This window comes from Cebus imitator, unplaced genomic scaffold (assembly GCF_001604975.1).
Source record: "Cebus imitator isolate Cc_AM_T3 unplaced genomic scaffold, Cebus_imitator-1.0 Scaffold216, whole genome shotgun sequence".
Classification (NCBI taxonomy): Eukaryota; Metazoa; Chordata; class Mammalia; order Primates; family Cebidae; genus Cebus; species Cebus imitator.
The window spans coordinates 411051-418388 of NW_016107531.1; positions in this window are offsets into that span (position 1 = coordinate 411051).

Sequence of the window (7338 nt, forward strand, 5' to 3'; positions counted from 1 at the left end):
TTTTTTTTTTTTGATAGTGAGACAGAGTCTTGCTCTGTCGCCCAGGCTGGAGTGCAGTGGCACCATCTCAGCTAGCTGCAACTTCCGCCTCCTGAGTTCAAGGATTCTCCTGTCGCAGCCTCCCGAGTAGCTGGGACTACAGGCACGTGCCACCACGCTTGGCTTATTTTTGGTATTTTTAGTAGAGCCGGGGTTTCACCATGTTAGCCAGGATGGTCTCCATCTCCTGACCTCATGATCTGCCTGCATCGACCTCCCAAAGTGCTGGGATTACAGGCGTGAGCCATCACGCCTGGCCCCTAGCTGCATCTTCCAAGGTCAGTTTTCCCTTTGTACTCTCCCCAGTCTACTTCCCTCTCCTAAGTGCCCCCTGTCTACTCATCCCCAGCCCTCCTCAGACCCCACAGGAGCAGCCCTCCCAGGCACCTGGAGTTCTGGTTCATTGACATCCCACTTGAAGCTATAACAACCTTGCATTCCCCTGGGGCCAGGAATATGCTTGGGACGCCCAGAGTGTCATCATTCTACTAATTAGCTGACATGTTACCTACATCTTTACAGTAATTAAGTCAGTCTCCACACAGATGAGCCCTTTGGAAGTGAGGACAGCAGGAATGATGTGACTTATTTTATAGATGAAGAAACTGAGGCCAGGTAAGGTGAAGCTACCAGCCCAGCCTTGATCTCTACATGGTCTATCTCCATGACGTGACGTGCTGAGCTTTCTGTTTGGCCACAGTTTAAAAAATAAACAAAAAAAATCCCTGCCACCCTATTATCAATATCTTGATTCCCTCGGACACATTCCGTTAGTCCCTGACTAACTGCATCCTCTGAGCATTTTATTTTATTATTAATTTTTTTTTTTTTTGAGACAGAGTTTTGCCCTTGTTGCCCAGGCTGGAGTGCAATGGAGCGCGATCTCAGTTCACTGCAGTCTCCGCCTCTAGGATTCAAGTGGTTCTCCTGCCTCAGGGTCCTGAGTAGCTGGGATTACAGGCGTGCACCACCATGCCCAGATAATTTTTGTATTTTTAGTAGAGACAGGGTTTCACCATGTTGGCCAGGCTGGTCTTGAACTCCTGACCTCAGGTGATCCGCCCACGTTGACCTCCCAAAGTATTGGGATTACAGGCGTGACCCATCATGCCTGGCCCCTCCAAGCACTTTAGCAGGAGCCTGGAAACTTATTGCAGAGATGGGCTGGATAACAGGGGGGACCAACATTAGTCACACCAAAGGAGTTCCTGTCTGGGTGACTCTGGATCTGGATGCTGCTGGGGGTGGTGGAGGTTGACTAAGAGACAAGCATCACAGGTAGGTGGCCAGGGTGTGGTTAGTGGTGGGGGCGAGGGTGCTGTCCCAGGGCCTTCCAGCCCCCATGGGGTCTGCAAAGCAGGCTTCGGTCAAAGTGACCTCCTGCCTGTACTCTTCCTCCAGCAGTCCCCACCTCTAACCCTACATGTCCTTTCTAACCACCTATGAAATCAGAAGTGAGAAGAGCCCTAAGATGGGAAAACAGGTCTTGCTCCTTCCTGGCAAACCAGCTGGGCAGGTTTGCTGGTGCAAGGGTGAAGGGTGGAGGAGCGAGTCAACTTCAGGGAATGAATGGAGCCAGCAAATGCCAGGGCCTGGGAGACAGCTCTGGGGTGAATCCAGATAAATTTATGCGTGGGTTTGATCTAGTGCTGACCACAGCTGGCTCTTAGGGTCAGGTGACTGTGTGGATGTGTTGGAAAATGGGCTGGTTTTGAGGCAGGATTTCAAAGGATGTAATTACTAGTAGTCAGAAGAAGCAATTTTGTCAACTATCAAGGTACATTCACAGAGCAATGTATCAAGAACACCCAAGAGGCCAGGCAGGTGGCTCACGCTTGTAATCCCAGCGCTTTGAGAGGCTGAGGCAGGTGGATCACTTGAGGTCAGTTTGAGACCAGCCTGACCAACATGGTGAAACCCCATCTCTACTAAAAATACCAAATTAGCTTGGCGTGGTGATGGATGCCTGCAATTCTAGCTACCTGGGAGGCTGAGGCAGGAGAATCGTTTGAACCTGGGAGGCGGAGGTTGCAGCAGTGAGCCGAGATCGTGCCATTGCACTCCAGCTTGGGCAACAAGAGCGAAACTCTGACTCAAAAAAAAAAAAAAAAAAAAAAAAAAAAAAAAAAAAAAAAAAAAAAAAAAAAAAAAAAAAAAAAACCCAAAAAACCAACACTGAAGGAGTTTGTTTAAATATATATTTTTGGGCCTGCAAAGTCAGGATTCCTAGAGGTTGGACACTCACATCTTTATTTATTTATTAGAGGCAGGATCTCACTGTTACCCAGGCTGGAGTGCAGGGGCGCAATCTTGGCTCACTGTAGCCTCGACCTGGATCCTCCTGCCTGAGCCTCCTAAGTAGCTGGGACCACAAGGATGCGGCAGCACACCTGGTTAATTTTTGTATTTTTTGCAGAGATGGGGTTTTGCTATGCTGCCCAAGCTGGTGTTGAAATTCTGGCCTCCAGTGATCCTCTCATCTCAGCCTCCCAAAATGCTGGGATTACAGGCGCCCAGCCTGAAATCTTTATTTTAAAAATCCTTCTCAATCCCAGCAGTTTGAGACCAGCCTGGGCAACATAGGGTGATGCCATCTCTGCAAAAAATAAAAAAATTGGACATGGTGGTATGCGTCTGTAGTCCCAGCTACTCAGGAGACTGAGGTGGCAAGATGGCTTGAGTCAGAGAAGTTGAGGCTGTAGTGCACTCCAGCCTGGGTAATGTAGCAAGACCTGGTCTTAAAAACAAACAAACAAACAAACAAAAAACAACCTCCCAGATAATTGTGATACTCAGAAGTTTGGGAATTAGAATTAGTAACTGGTTTTTAAACAGCAAGTGTTTGAAACCCCCTCTTCAACCTCTGAGTCTGCTGCTTAGCTGTGCTTCCTTGGGAAAGTGACTTAAGCTCTCTGAGCCTCATTTGCCTCATTTGGAGAATGGGGACAACTCTAACTACCTCTCAGGGTGGCCATAAGGAACACATGATAGGCAGAGCATTAAGCTCAGGGCCTGGCACAGAGAATGTTCTCCAAGGTAGAATGTGCTCATTAGCTGCTACATTGATTATTCCAGCCAAGAATCTTTGGGATTGTGGGATGAACATGAGAAGCTGAAGGAATTAAAGTCCAAAAACTCTGGACTTTACTTCTGTCCAGAGTTGCTAATGTTAGGAATGACAGGCTCACTGGGAAAGAAGTGGAGCAGACTGCCGAGAGGAACCAGGAGCGGGGGGTCCAGGCCAAGTCCAAGGCAGAGGCTGTTCATTTCTAGCCACTGACATGGCCTCTAGGTCAGGGCCCTGGGCAGATATAACCTGCAAGAAACATCGCCGGGCTCTGTGGTTAAGACCTGAGGCTTAAGGGCTCAGAGAGTGCTGGGTTCAAGTTGACTCCTGTTTTAGTAATACCTGACCTCAGATAAGAGATTCAAGAGGCTTCACTGGGGAGGCAGGCAGCACACCGTGGCTACTCAGCCAGGTTCTGGAGTCAGATAGCTTTGCTTTTGCATATGTGTTGGTCATTGTGGCCATCAGTCTTTTATCTGGCGAAACCTTTGGCTCATAACTGGTTTGGGTGTGTGATTGTCACCTTTCACCTCATTCTCAGGCCCATCCACATGACATGGAACCTGGAGCTTTCCTCCCAATTTCATCAGGGTTGGGGGCCCCAACATCCCCTAGTCCCAACCATAGAGGGCTCTGGGCCCTTGGCCTGGGTTTTCTCCCCTCCCTCTCTCTGCAGGGGGCCCCTCCTTTTTTTGACAGGGCCTCACTCTGTCACCTATGCTGGAGTGCAATGTGTGATCATGGTTCACTGCAGCCTCAACCTCCTGAGCTTGATCAATCCTCCCACTTTAACCTCCTGAGTAGCTGGGTGACACCACGCTTGGCTAGTTTTAAAATTTTTTGTGGAGGCGAGGTCTCACTATGTTGCAAAGCTAGTCTCAAACTCCTGGGCTCAATCCGTTGTCCTGCTTTGGTCTCTCAAAGGGCTAGGATTATAGGCATGAGCCACCATACCCTGCCCAGCTGATGTGGCCCCTTCTGAGCAAAACTGGAGTGGGGCACTATTTGGTGACACTGCTCTGTGACACTTTTTTTTTTTTTTTTTTCAAGATGGGGTTTCACCATGTTGGTCAGGCTGGTCCTGAACTCCCGACCTCAGGTGATCCACCCGCCTTGGCCTCCAAAGTGCTTGGATTACAGGCGTGAGCCACCACACCCAGCCTGTGACACATTTCTGGGTCAGGCCACCCAGAAATGACCCCTTTTAGTCCCCAGGAACAATAGTGCAGGCTGTACTGCGTTAGTATTTTGAACTTGGTAGGTGCCGGATGATAAATATTTTCAAGTAGGGTTTACACCGGATATGATCAAAGAAACCATGTATGTGTACACACCAGCAGAGTAACCTCTGTCACCTGTTTTCCAGCACATGGGGGCACACCCTGAGGAATCCATATCTCGCAACCAGTTGCTCCTTACTGCCCCTGGTCGCTTCAAACTCCTGAGGGGGTGCTGCCAGAGAACCCCTTCTATGTGTTCTGAGGATTCAGCCTTCTTGAATCCAGCCTGGCAGGCAGGAGCCTTCCCAACAAGGCCCTCCCAGGGCTTACTTCCCAGGGCAGTTGGGTGCATCTCTGAGTGGACACTGCCCCCTCGAGGTCATGCCCACTATGACACCTGGGAGAGCGGAGCTTACACAATTAAAAACAGACCCTGGTGATACTTTCCTTCTAAGTGCCCTCTCTGGGTGCCTCAAGATAGAACCAAAATGCAGAGCTGAGTTACAACTGTGTTTGAGGGAAGCTTTCATCTTGCACTGAGAATCTAAGCCAACAAAGCCTGCAAATCACCATCCCTGATCACCTTTCAACCAGTCTGAATCCCTTGTATCCTGCACCCACTAAGTTCTGTCTGGAATACTCTCATATTCTTTTTTTTTTTTTTTTTTTTTGAGATAGAGTTTTACTGGAGGCTGGAGTTCGGTGGTGTGATCTTGGCTTACTGCAACCTCCGCCTCCTGAGTTCAAGTGATTCTCTTGCCTCAGCCTCCTGAGAAGCTTGGATTACAGATGCATGCCACCATGCCAGGCTAATTTTTATATTTTTAGTAGAGATGGGGTTTTGCCATATTGGTCGGGATGGTCTTGAACTCCTGACCTCAGGTGATTCACCTGCTTCAGCCTCCAAAAGTGCTGGGATTACAGGTGCCCAGCCCTCTCCCACATCCTTATCTGGCTACCTCCTACTGGACAGACATTAATGTCTCTTCCCCTGGGAAGTTTCCCAGTATCCCACATTGGTTAGATGCAGCTTTAACGTGCTTTCATAACCCCATGGCAGCGTTTTATCCAACTGTATTGTCATGGCTTCTTGGGTCTCTGACCTCCCACTGGCAGGCAAGTGGTGTGTGGTAGGGACCCAGAGACTGGAGCTCCCCAGCACCTGGCCCTGACAAATTTTTTGTGTAGGAAGAGGGAAGACCAGCCAGCTCTCCACATAGAGAAAATGGTGTAACATGAGAAAACCTCAAGGAAAGGCTCACCTCTCCTGGGGCTCCCACCCACTCAGAGCCTGGCTGCTTCCTTCTCCTCCTTTCCCACCATAAAACTGGGTAGCCAGCCAGGTGAGGTGGCTCACACCTGTAATCCCAGCACTTTGGGAGGCTGATGTGGGCAGAACTTGAGGTCAGGAGTTTGAGACCAGCCTGGCTAACATGGTGAAAACCCTGTCTCTACTAAAAATGCAAAAATTAGCCAGGTGTGGGGGCAGGCGCCTATAATCCCAGCTACTGGGGAGGCAGAGGCAGGAGAATCACTTGAACCCAAAAGGTGGAGGTTGTGGTGAGCTGAGGTCACACCACTGCACTCTAGCCTGTGGCAGCAGAGACTCTGTCTTAAACACACACACACACACATACACCCACCCTCCCACCCATATGGCCCAGAACATTGGCAGTTCTCTGCCTCACCTTCCCAAGTAGCTGGGATTACAGGCATGTGCCTCCCTGCCTGCCTAATTTTTGTATTTTTAGTAGAGATGGGTTTTGCCATGTTGGCCAGGTTGGTCTTGAATTCCTGGCGTCATGTGATCTGCCTGCCTTGGCCTCCCAAAGTAATGGGATTACAGGCATGAGGCACTGTGCCTGGACCCTAAAACTTATTTTCATTTATTTATTTAGGGACAGAGTCTCTCTGTTGCCCAGGCTGGAGTGCAATGGCACGATCTCAGCTCACTGCAACCTCTGCCTTCCGGGTTCAAGTGATTCTCCTGCCTCAGCCTCCTGAGTAGCTGGGATTACAGGCACCTGCCACCACACCTGGCTAATTTGTGTGTGTGTGTGTATCTTTAGTAGAGAGGGGGTTTCACAATGTTGGACAGGCTGGTCTCAAACTCCTGACCTTGTGATCAGGAGTTTGGCAGGCAGGGAGGCACATGCCTGCCTCAGCCTCCCAAAGTACTGGGATTACTGGCATGAGCCACCATGCCCGGCCCCTAAAATTTGTTTTTAACAAGAAAAACAATTTACCACTGGGAACACAACATAATTTTTAAATTTTTTATAGAAAGGGAGTCTTTCAGCCAGGCACAGTGGCTCATGCCTGTAATCCCAGCACTTTGGGAGGCCGAAGTGGGTGGATCATGAGGTCAAGAGATTGAGACCATCCTGGCTAACACGGTGAAACCCCGTCTCTACTAAAAATACAAAAAATTAGATGGGTGTGGTGGCACATGCCTGTAGTCCCAGCTACTCAGGAGGCTGAGGCAGAAGAATAGCTTGAACTTTGGAGGTGGAGGTTGCAGTGAGCCAAGATCGCGCCATTGCACTCCAGCCTGGGTAATAAGAGTGAAACTCTGTCTCAAAAAAAAAAAAAAAAAAAAAAAAAAGACTGGTTTTGAATTCCTGGCCTCAAGAGATCCTTCTGACTTAGCCTCCCAAAGTGCTGGGATTACAGGCATGAGCCACCACACCGGGCCCACTCTAAACTCTTGCCTGCTTCTCCCCAACCCAGAAAGGCAGTATTGCAAAGTACAGGCTTGAGTCTGACCTAGGTTCAAATCCCTGTTCTGCCACTTGCTGGCTGTGTGACTTTGGGCAGGTCACTTTGCCTTCTCTTTGAGCCTCAACGTCTTCATCTGTAAGATGGGGATAATAATGCTAATTCCTCACAGGATGATTTTAAGCATCAGAGATAATGGATATTAAGCACTTAGCACAATGCCTGGCTCATATAAGGCCATTATAATCCAAGGCAGGCTCTCTTTACCCCAGGTACCACTGGGGGCTATTGGAG